Source organism: Uloborus diversus, chromosome 10 (assembly GCF_026930045.1).
Source record: "Uloborus diversus isolate 005 chromosome 10, Udiv.v.3.1, whole genome shotgun sequence".
NCBI lineage: Eukaryota > Metazoa > Arthropoda > Arachnida > Araneae > Uloboridae > Uloborus > Uloborus diversus.
In genome coordinates this window covers 19,144,900-19,157,682 of record NC_072740.1, presented here as the reverse complement: position 1 = coordinate 19,157,682, position 12,783 = coordinate 19,144,900, and positions in this window count along the sequence as shown.

Sequence of the window (12,783 nt, the reverse complement as noted above, 5' to 3'; positions counted from 1 at the left end):
AAGTATAAGTAATTGCAATTATATTTTAATTCGCTGTTCTTTAGTTATAAACATACCTAAATGCTTATGCATTTTTTAATTTTTAAAATATAAATTTCGAAAAATCCTCGATTACTCCTAACATAAAAATATACTGCATTTTCCGTAGCTAAAATATAAATTTTAAAAAAAAATATCCAGATCGGAACAATGTAGAAATCCATACTTTAAATTAATTTTCTTCTATTTCAGTACATAGTCCTTTATTATCATCAAATTCTTGCAATTCACAAGATTTAGAAACCGATATGGGTATCTATCCTAACCTGTTGAACTTTTGTTTTCTACAGCTGGTCTACCACAATGCAAAAAAGCTTGACAACTATTGATATCTGCTCGCCTTTCATCACTGTTAGACAAATGCCATATTAGGGATAAATATGTTTTTAATTTATTTAAAACCTATGTAGATGCAGTAAATTTAAATCCAAATGACCTAGTGATCAATCGTGCATTCCTTAAGAGAGCAAAAGAAAATCTTCGAGAGGTAAAATTAAATTTCATGAACTTCAATTTAGATTTTGTAGTTATTCACTGGGATAGAAAGCTACCTCCAAATGTAACTGGAAAAAGAACGCCGACAGGATTGCCGTGATAGCTTCAGGTCCTAATATTGAACAGCTACTCGGAATTCCTTAGATATTTCTTCAGCTGTATATGATATCTTAGATGATAGCTCTTTATTGCTAACTGTTCTAGCTGTAATGTTTGATACAACGACGTGCATGAAATTTTTTAGAGCAAAAACCGAACGGTGATACATTACATTTCGATTGCCATCATCATGCACTTGAAATCGTACTGCAGAGTGTGTCCTTAAAGAAGTTCTTGCCTTTCTTAGTTCTAGATCAGATATTCAATTATTTAAGCGCTTCAAAATTTTGTGAAAAGATTTCCATCATTCAGAATGATTGAATCATTCTGAACTTGAGATTGAAGTGTACTTGAGAACTGACTGAAGTGAAGTGAACTGATTGAAGTGAAGTGTCAACTGATTGAAGTGTACTTGATTGAAATGTTATAAGTAACATTTCAATCAAGTACACATACCACTTAAATTCTAAAAGACGAAGTTGATAACATATTATTGTTCGTAAAAAGCGGAATTGAGAAAGATTACAAAGAATTCTCATAACTTGCAATAATATTTCCTTATCCCTGAGCCACATGGGTGGCAAAAGGAATTTTTGTTTGAAATTTTTTACATTCAGAAACAATATAATTGACCTTACATGAAAAGAAAGCCTTTCAATGCTAATTTACAATTAAATGCTGTATGAAGATATGGTTTTTTGCAGCAACCCAATCGAGGCTCCTTTAATAATATGTCTAAAAAACTAACAGCGTACAAAATGACGACAAACATGCAGCAGAAGCAGTGATTGGAAAATTCATAAAGCACTTATGGTATTTAGGGGATAAACTAGTAGCTTTGTCCGTATTGGATGAAGGAATTGACTTTGAAGATAGGAAAAGACTAGTCCAAAAAATGGTTGTGATAAGGAAGACGTGTCTGATGACTATTTAACAAATTTCAAATAACAGTAGATGATTTGGAATACTTTCTTAGTAAAGATCTCCCTCTTTATAGAATCAGTTACGAGTCAATAAAACTGTTTAATAAATTACAAATATAAAAGTTTTTTTCCTATTTGATCCTGATTCACGGCAAAATGAAGGAAGCTATATTAAGGGAAGAGAGATTGTTAAATTACTGAAAATTGTGAATGATGCAAGTGAAAGAGGAGCACAATTAATCGAGGAATTTCACAACTAATTTACCAAGTATGAGTCACAAAGTAATTTATTTTACAGACCGTCCAAAACTATCGGAAAAAAATACATACTATCGAGATACACTGAGAAAAGCGTACGATTAAGGAAAGTTTCTAAAGCATTATTTCATTCTTATTCAACGTAAAATCTTTAGATAATATAAAGTAATTAAAAAGATTAATTTTAGTGCTACCTCACTGTAAAAATATTTTGCAAACCTAGGAGAAACGATGTATTGGGTCTGAAGTAAAAACTCGGAAGATTTGTGAGAAAATTATCAAAAGTGTTAAAGTTCAAAGGCCTAGGGGCACGTGTTATTATTGATCGATCGAGTTCAAATTTTGCACACATTACTTTTTATTATAGTGTCACAAAACTAGGGGGCGTCACTTGTTGAATTCCGAAATTTTTTTTCCCATATAAATAAGGACCACCCTAATATATATATATATATATATATATATATATATATATATATATATATATATATATATATATATATATATATATATATATATATATATATATATATATTAAAACCTGTGCGCGTCTCTCTGGGTGTCTGTGACCCTCTTTCTTCCGACTGTGAATGTTTACCTAGTCACTGATACCGTTGGATACAGGACATCCAAGGGAAGCCCTGTCCCACCACTCGAAACTTTAAGAATCAGGGGATAAGAAGCCGGACATCCTGGGATAAAATCATTTAAATATCTATTGTACCCTGCCGTAGGCGGCATTGGGCCATCGTAGGTGGCAAAAAGGGGTTGACAAGCGTAGCAGTTAAGGGATTTAAAATTAATTTCTGGTTAATGATATTTTATTTACAATCTTCACTAAAATATCAGAGGATTTTTTTCAAGAATTGTTGAGCATGATCCAGCCCGTAATCCATGTGAGCATACCTCATAATTAATTAAAAGTTTTTGAATTTTTCGCTCCAGAACTTATTGTTTTCTTGTTCGCCTTCACGTGTACTTTCGAAAAAAGCGATCGCAGACTTTTAATTTTCCTTTTCTTTTTCATCGAATGACAATGGTATTTCTCTACCAGCCCTTTAGTAACTCTGTCAGGAGACAATCTACAATTTATAATAAATCGTTAAACACTATGCAATCCCGATACGCTTCTACGAAATGTGAAACAACTGAACTATTTGAAACAAGGAAAATATATTTCTTAAGTAACTAATCCGGCCTTGAGGAACATCGTAAATGTCTGGTTGCATGTACAAGTCCAGCCCTGAAATAAATTTGCATTAGAACGAAAAGTAGGAATGAATGAAAGAACACTTAGACGATATGGTTGGAATTTCAAGGTTAGACTAACATTTTGTTGAAACCCCACAGTCATGAAAAAATTAATTGCTACATTTGACTTAGAAGTTTGACTGCTTCCTAATAAGTGGTGCCATTTTCTTATTTAGAAACAATGTAATTGTTTGATTGTTTGATCTATTCCTATAATGAAGCTAAAATAGTTCGCTGTTGAACATTCTAGAAAACGAATAAAAGAAATAACCTTTTTTTTTCATAAATTTAGTTTTAGCATTTTTTTCTCATTTTATAAGTGCAGTTGGTCTTCATAAATCCAATGTGTATTCTTTGACTTTCAATGCTAGGCAAATATTTTTGGCAGAATGCTGATAAAAAAAATAGCAATTAATATAACAAATCGGCATTGAAAATTGCGTTACTTATTTTAATAAATGTGGGTTACGTCATTATGAAAACTGAGCTCTGAATCGGGGTTATGGGCAATATGACTGCAAACTATAAATTTGTATGCCTTTTAGATTAGTTTATCAAACCTTTCATTTTTAATTTAAAAGTAACAAAATGCTATTATTATAAATAAAAAATGCTCCAAACAATTTAATGCATTGATATGCTTTGCGCAATATATGAAAAACCTTTGCTCATCATAATGAGCAAATTAGGAACATTTTTGTAATGATATAAAATTCAAATTTTTTTCCCGCTCAATTACAGATTCTACGCCATGCAATGTCAGCAGCTAATAACACTATTAGTTGAAAAAATGATACGTAAAATGCACGTAGAATGTAAATTAAAAACTTAATTTAAAAATTTTTTACAAATCATAAATTATCCATCTTGGCAACTTTTATCGCAACGGATTCATTCTGCTTTACCATGATAACACCTACAATGAATACTGGTTTATCTCCCATCAAATTTATTCTTTGAACAAAAGGACAACATGAAGCATTTTGTTAATGTGACATTAATATTAATTGTAATCTTAGTAATATCAATTAATTTACAAAACACTGGATTAAAGAGGTCAAAATAACGTTTTGAAATTTTCTGTCATGCATTTGCACTAGAAATTAGGGTTAACTTTACAAAATATGAATCACAACAAAATCATTCAAATATTCGTTTATCGACTCAAAGTGAAAATCATCTGAATGAGAATCAAAGAAAGAAGACATAACATATTATAGGGAAGAGAAGAATAATATTAATAACGAGATTTTTTTTTTTTTCTAAAAGCAAGTAGTTGGTACAAATGGGAAATTTTGTTTGTCAGTTACCCTCTTTATCCCAGAAATTTTAATTGTAGACACAGACATAGGAAATTTTATTTTAAGGAAAAGTACAAGTATATCGTTTTTCATGCAATTATATTATGAATGGATATATGCAGAGTCCGATCCAGGTGGGGGGGGGGGGGGGGGGAGCAAACCGGGGACGGTTGGACAATGGAGTTGCTGAACGCTCGGCGTGGAATCTTCTTGGAGGCGGCAAATTCACCGTATTTCAGTGCTTTCTTCGTTAAAACTCCATATAATAACTTGAAGAAAGATGGGTAAGGGAGCTTGACTACGGAGAGATGGTGGATAACCTTGATGGAGAAGTATGATTTGTATCATTTGAAATTGGTAGAATCTACCAGAAAGTGCCGAGTAGTAAGAGGCGTGTTCTCGCTGATCCTATCTGTTACAAATAAAAAGAAACAACCTATTACAAATAATACACGTGATGTTTCTGCTTCAAGGTCATCCTCCATTTCTCCATGGTCAAGCTTTAGCAGTTTCAAGCTTTGTCTTGGAAAAATCGTAGATCAGGCACAGGGAATATGTATCTTTGAATGGAACTTTCATCCATAAATATAGAATACCTGTTTAATAAGCAAATTATTATACAAATGATTATTATTGTGCCTCTTTATGACAGCTGGAAGGCGTAAAATTGATTTTCGAGTACAAATGTGATTGAAATTTTGCTGCTGATGTTTTAGAAATCAGAAATGCGGATTCAACAAATTTTATCAGTAACTCGGGGGCTCTGTCAAATGTCTTCTAATCACGTTTATAGCCATACACATCAAGATGCGCTGTTTTTAACAGTTTTTTAGTCACATAGCCATCTTCACTTACTAGTAAATTTTCCGCCCGTCGCAAGTTTAAGCGTGACAATATTATTCGATTAAAGACGACAGCCCTAGACCTTCCACAAAGAAAAATAGAGAATAAAATATAAGGAATGTTCTCAAACCCTAAACCCAGAAGTGGATGCGATGATGTGATATTTATTTGAATTCAGTACTTTGCCTTTCCACTCTTTTAATCATATTCCCTATCATGTTGATGACAGCAACTCAATCAACAAAGTAAAATAGAATTTTCTACAGCCTCAGATATGAGTTATTAATAAAAGGCACTTGAAATAGTTCTATCAGACATATTCTGATACTAAAAGTTAGCTTTTTTTTTTTTTTTTAAATTCTTATCGTTTATTCAGGAGCTTATTATAATTCTTTATTTATATTTGCATTTTTTCAATTCTAAATTGTTGCTATGCTCTTAATCACACAAACTCTAAAAAAATAATAATAATTACGCATTTTGGAATTGAAACAAATAATGTCAGGAGCTCCATTGTTTTTAAGTACATTACATCATTGCTAGAATTTTTAATGCAATATCTGACTTTAAAGTTTTTTCTTTTAACTAAATCTACACTAGGAATTGTATTTTCTCTCTCAGTTCATGTACACTTATAATTTTAAATGAAAATTAAACACACACCCATACTCGCGCGCGTACACACACACCAAATTTACAGGGTGTCCTGAAAAAGACTGACTGTTTTCAAAAATTGATAACAGGAGAACGGTTAATAATGATAAAAAGAAATTCTTGCAGAAAATTCATGTGGTGGGAGCTAAATTTTTTTTCTTCAGAGTTCCAAATTTTAGTTCAAAATGTTTCAATAGATGGCGCTGCACATAGCAAGCCGCTAAGTCAAAAAAGATGAATTGAAATTCACCGATTTTTCCTCCGATTGCGACATGGGAACACAACCGACGATTGTTAGAAAATATTGTTTTGTTCTTTTGTTCATTTTTTTCGAAAAATTATGGTGTAATATTTTCCATTTTATTTTTGATTTACGGGCTTACTATCTGCAGCGCCATCTATTGCAAAAAAATTCAACTAAAATTTGAGACTCAAGGGAGAAAAAAATAACGGCCCACCACATGAATTTTCTGCAAGAATTTTTTTTTTTATCATTTACCGTTTCCCTGCTATAAATTTTTAAAAACAGTCAGTCTTTTTCAGGACACCCTGTATTTTGTAGTTTTAAGTTTTCACTTTTGTCGGTAATCCCATGACTGCCTAATGTTTTTTCTTAACTAGTTTCAATCGGTTTGATTTTCTAAATAATCATTTGCAACTCGATTGACTGCTCAATTGCGATGATCCTTATTGCAGAATTTCTTTATCAATTCAAAATTTTGCCGACGGTTTAAGGAGATCATGATTCCTTAAACCGTCTTCCCACGTTCTTATGCGCGGATACAGGGAGACGTTCCCCGTGTCCGCCCCTGACAGCTGCTTTAGGTTCCTCAAAAAGAAGAAGTGACGTTATTATACTGAATATTTCTTCTGAAACATCAGTAATAATTTAGTTATTTAGCTTGTTATGTTGGAATAAATTGCTCTTGATCTGCTAGTATTTTAGAATTAAATTGTATATGCATTTGCTTGGGTTTACAATGGATCATGCAGTTTTTGTGCGGAAAAGTTACCATTCTTTCCAACTATTTACTACTGTAATAAACTAAAATAAAATGTACAGAATGGCTTTTTCTTTTTGTCAATAAGCGGTACACACAACACTAATCCCAGAAGTGCAAAAGGTTACTTTTCACTCCAGGGTCCCCCGTACCTACCACTTACTACAGGCACGGTCAATCAGAGCTGCTTTCCCATGATTCCTTGCCACTGGCCATGTCTGTAGTAAGTGTAGGTACGGGAACCCTGGAGTGACTGAAACATTTTGTGTGACGTTGTTGTTTTTTGTGCGTCGAAAACTCTCATGTGCGCTCTTTGCGCTTTCTTTTTTTCTCGTTGTCCGTGATCACGCGTACTGCGTTCATCCGACGCGGCGATCAGTGAGTACAGCTGATGGTTATCAGCAAAGTATTCGTTGAAAAACGTGTGTATAACCAACGTATTTACGTATTTCAAGTATTATTTAGTGTTCTCGTTGTTTATAATCTATTTTCTTCATTAAAGAACACAATTTTGATGTGAATATACCTGAAACGTCGTGGCCGGGGACTCAATCTGGGGTCCGATAGGTTTGAAACTTAGCGCCCTATCGATTGAGCCACTGTGATTGTCATTCAGTACTATGTGAACGAAAACTGAGTTGAAGAAAACTACTGTCTAAAACTTCAGACAAGTAGTTGGATTTATGTTTCACTGTTTCAGTTAATAAAAGGAGATTATTTTATTCGTCCACCTTTGAAACAAGTTAGGTATGAAAATTGGAGTACATTTACTAGTAGAGGGGCTATGGTAGAAAATATAGCCGGAAACTGCATTTTGTGATAAAATCATGAATCTTGGCATGCATGTAGACAATGTACTAACAAACATTTTTGGAAGGGGAGGCAATTCAAAATCCCCCCCAAAACTCCCCTGGCAGCCGTTTTTGGTCAAAAATCCAAAACTACTTTTCTTTTTTATTTAAAAAAAAATACCCACTGTATCTTCCTTTGGGAGTTCTATTATGCTTACTAAAGCGTAAAAAGTCAGCAAAATATCTCTAAACCTCCTAATTATAAAATTAATTTTAAAAACTTGATTTTTTGAAACAAAATTTTTAGTAATCAAAGTCTTTAACATTTCTTGAGGGGTCGTTTGAGAAATGTTTTTTATGCATTTTGAAGCACTGTGTTAAGGAAAATCAATTCATTTACAGTAGAGCCCAATAATCCGAACCCCAAAAAATCCGAAACATCAGAAAATCCGAACCTATGTTTTAGAGTTTACGATTAAAAATTGATTACAAAACCAAGAATAAAACTAGAAATTAAAAAATATAAACAAAGCTAGTAATTTTTCAAAACTTTAAACAAACATTTGAATTGTTGTTTATGAATAAATACAGCACTTTGATTAGTTAAAACGAAATCAATTTTCATTATCGGTGAAAAAAAAAAAACTTCAAAGACTTGGAAATGAAGTACGCAATTTTTTGGAAGTTTCACTCTCATTCTGCAGTTTTATCAGTCATATGTGCACTTCAAATAAGGGGGAGGAGGCACGGACGTTATTTTTACAGAACTCCAATCTTTATTATTATTAAACGCTTTAAAAACAAGTTTCAAGTTTTTTTCTCATTCGACGATTTGAGGCATTTGTTCTATGTTTTAAACCATGTAAGAGGAAGAAATCTTTAATTGCTACAATAAGAAAATTAGTGCTATGTTAATAAAGCTAGCAATATTTTTACTATTAATAAAATTGTTATTTATTGAAATATAATTCACTGTTACAAAAACTACAACCAAATTGCAATACGAATCTAATTAAGTGATGCATACAACGATTATATAGAAGGCAATTTTAAACGTTTGAATTTACAAGTAATTTACACAAGTACATAACATTTTCCATTGCAGTATTTACACATAGGTGTTTAGATAAGTTCATTTTTGAAGCACCCACAAGTAAAATGACAGCAGGTTCTTTTACACTTGCATAACGTAAATTCGCTTTCAGCAAGAACTTGAAAGTTCGGGCAAACTCAAACAAATAAGAACGTGCTTTTCATCAGTTACTGTAAAACCCCAATCATAAATTGAAGTTATGGCTAAATACTGCCCCACTGATGTCCACTTTGACAAGCACTAAATAACTTGCCTTAGGGCTTCAGCTGTGGGTGGTAAGTTATTTATTGGTCATTGTTCGCTGGTGGAAAAAGTTTCCAGCTTCATTTACGGACGGCAAGTTGCATGTAGACGAGTAGTAGCAAAGATTAATGAATCGCTAAGATATTTGAAATTTTTAATTAGGTGTGCATTTTTTTTAGGTTAGGATATATATATGAAAATGCACCTATAACATCAGGATAGTCTTTTCATCATTTCCACATCGTCACTTTTTTCCGACCTGCAAGAAAAGATGTAACCATGAGAGTTCCGCTGAGAATGAGTGGAATTCTCTTAGAACAACTGATTTTTGCTGACCGAATTTGTACGCTAAGTCTTGGACTAATATAAGTCGAAAGTGTTTTCCAGCTCCAAAATCTTCTTTATCCCTTTTTTTTACAGCTGATGGATGCATCGTTGTCAACAGTTCCAACGAATATGCTCATGTGTCCTCTTATTGCAGCATGCAAAACATGAACGAAGATCCAGAAATTAGCTTCTTCGTGATTTTATGGCACTAGAGATGTCTTATTCGATGAAAATCACCGGCACATCATTAATAGCAAACATAAGATCATATAGCTAGTGCAATCATGGAAAACAATTCTCTTATCTGCGTTTAGTAGAAACTGAACCAGTTCTTAGAAAGCAAACCATTTTCTCTAAAATGATATCTTTCTCTTATTCTTCTTATATGTCTTACTTGTTGTATCCTGAAAAGAATGCAGATACTCCACCAAAAAATTTTCTGTTCTAGGTCGTTTTATGTGAATGATGAAAGAACCATCATAGACCATGGCGTCACAATGTATCTCCATTGCACTTATTTTAAAATTAGCATTCATCATTTGCATCTTCATCATCCCATCTTTACTCGTTTTCTTCTTCTCTCGAGTTGTTTTTATCAGTAGGAATACTATAATTTAACTCACTGAGCAGGAATGTTATTGACCAGACTTATTTCCCGTTCAAAGAGCTCCATTTATTGAAATCGATGGAGGGTGAGGTTGATTTTCATAGAGGAGAAATTCAATTAGGTTGAAATTTACGGTATTGCAAATAATGAAAAGCTTTGAAAACGAATCTGTATCGGATTTTAATCTTTTCAGTAAAAGAGCAGACTTACTGATTTTTCTGGAAAAATGAAATGCTAAAAAGTTATTGTTTTTCTACCCGTGAACATAAAGTGACTTTTGAGTCACAACTCTTTTCTCTATAAATTTGTTGCACTGTTCTTTCCTCAACTTGCCCAATCTTCATCAGTTGCTCCACATATTCTTCGTCTACTGCTACATTCGTCTCCAATGAGAACAATTCTTTCGATGACTCTAAAAATGGATCTCATGTTTAGCTATTTTTCTTCAAGACCTTTCTTGAAAACATGCTTTGGAAACTTAACATTTCTTCATTGCGCATATACAGCGTTTCTTTAAATCAGCAGAAGTAACTTTTTCAAACTGTGTAATTAAATCGATAATTTGAAGACCAGCCAACATCCATTTTCTTAACTCAGTTGGATCTGTGAAAGACCAATAGCCCCACCATCTCCTTTCACTATCGCATTGTTTTGCGAAGCATGTTCCGATCCAATTACAGAAAACACGTTCATTGTCTTTTTTACAATAAACGTTTCTTTTTCAAAGACTTTGTGTACGTCGTGGGTAAAAGAAAAAGATCTTGAATAAAAACTGGTAACCATCCAGCAGAGTTGCCAAAGTATATGTATAGCGTACAGCAATAAAATGAAAAAAAAAACACACACACACACACACACACAAACACACACTCACACACACAAAATCAACTCCTTCAAAGTTTCAGTAAAGATACTAAAGTTGGTTGATATCTATGACCTAATAAACTTTAATTTTAAAAGCACCAGCTTTAGTACGGTGCTCCAAAACTTTGTTTATATATATGTATATATATTTGTTTATATATATGTTTTTTTTTATATATATAAAATGAGAAAAAGCTTACTGATGATCAATTGAGTGACGGAGAATTAACAACAGCAACAATAGTAATAATAATAATGAACAGAAATTTAAAATCCAACTTTAAATTTCTCTCTATTAGAATTATGTTGTCTTGAAATTAATTTCTCCCTTTTTTCTTCAAGTCCTTATTCTATTATACCCTTCGCAAATAGTTTCAATTATGTATGCTCAGTCATTTAAAACGAGGGGCATCATGACCGGATAATTGGACAGTTCGGGCAATTAGAGTTCGGATAACTGGAACCCTACTTTGATATAACACTAATGTAATGTATCTTTAAATTCAGTAACCTGTAATTATGTTATGAGGGGAAAAATCACTTCAGTGAACTCACAATTTAAAAATATCTATTTTTTCAAAAAAAACACTTTTTGTAAAGTTATTTCTGAAATTAGACATTTTTTGGAGTTTTAAATAGTAAAAAATGTAATAAACATCCATAGAATGACACAATCAATGATTTAAAAAATTATAATAACGAAAATTCAAAAAGAATCACCTTTTTTGGTTTTGGACCAAAAATGGCCGCCAGGGGGGTTTTGGGGGGGGGGATTTTGGAATGCCTCCCCTTCCTAAAATTTTTGTTTATACAATCTCTACAAGCATGCCAAGTTTCATAATTTTATCAAAATTTGCAGTTTCTTCCCCCGTAGCCCCTCGACTATACGACATAGCAACCAGCGAGTATAGTAAAGTGTATTTACAAGCAGTTGAAACAAGTCTGCATCCAAAGCGTAGACAATGGCAAAAAATAACAATGGCTCTTTGAACTAAAATGGAGGATAGGTCGGCCTGTCCTCTGAAGCAGTTCTAGGACGAGCTACTAGTTCATCGAGTTCAACACATTGACAGGCAATTCAACCTTTCTCCCAATTTAGTGCTTCCCTGTAATATCAAACTTCAACTTATATCATGTGTCTTTTTTATAAGGATTTTATTATACTATTCTATTATTTATGAGTAACAGGTAATTTAGCACCCATGTGCGCCCATATGCAAAATTTTAAGTCAGAGGGGGGGGGGGGCTCAGATACTTTCCCCATGGTTTAGTTGGATATTTTCCCCATGGAAACCGATTACAGTACAGATCAGAGATATTAAAATTTGACATTTTTAATAACTTATTCATTAATGGCTGGAAAAGAAATGTTTTTACATTTTTGCAAAGAAAAAATAATAAAACCAAGGAAATTCTCCTTTCTAAGGGGGGGGGGGTCTTGAGCCCCCACTTTCCCCCCTATATGGGCGTTCATTTTATTTATCACCCCTGTTTTCGGTCATTAGGTAGTCATATCTTCAAGTATGAATATGTTCTTCATCCAAAACAGAGTCTGAAATCTGAGGCCTGTAAACAGATTTTGTTCGTTCCGCGGAAAATTTACAAACTGTGAAATAATTTTTTTCATTTGATAATATATTTCCTTCTAAGCATTTTTAAAGAAAACTAAACCCAGAAAAATATCAAAATTCACCGCTGAGTACTTAAGTAAAAAAAAAAAAAATCGTGGGTTTATTGGGGGGGAAGGGGGGGGACTTGAGCTTACTTGCATCTGAACTTAAATATTGTTGGATTGTTCGCCAACTTCGCTTTCAAAAAATTACATTGTGATGGTGCCTGAGCAAAAAAGGTAGGAGACCCCTGATCTAAAATCTCAGCCAATTAAATATGCGTATATTATTTCAATGGAAGAATATATTTTTCTATAACTCTCGATGTTATTACTTCTTAGAGGAAATTAAATAGCTTCATATTGAACCAAATCACAAATATTT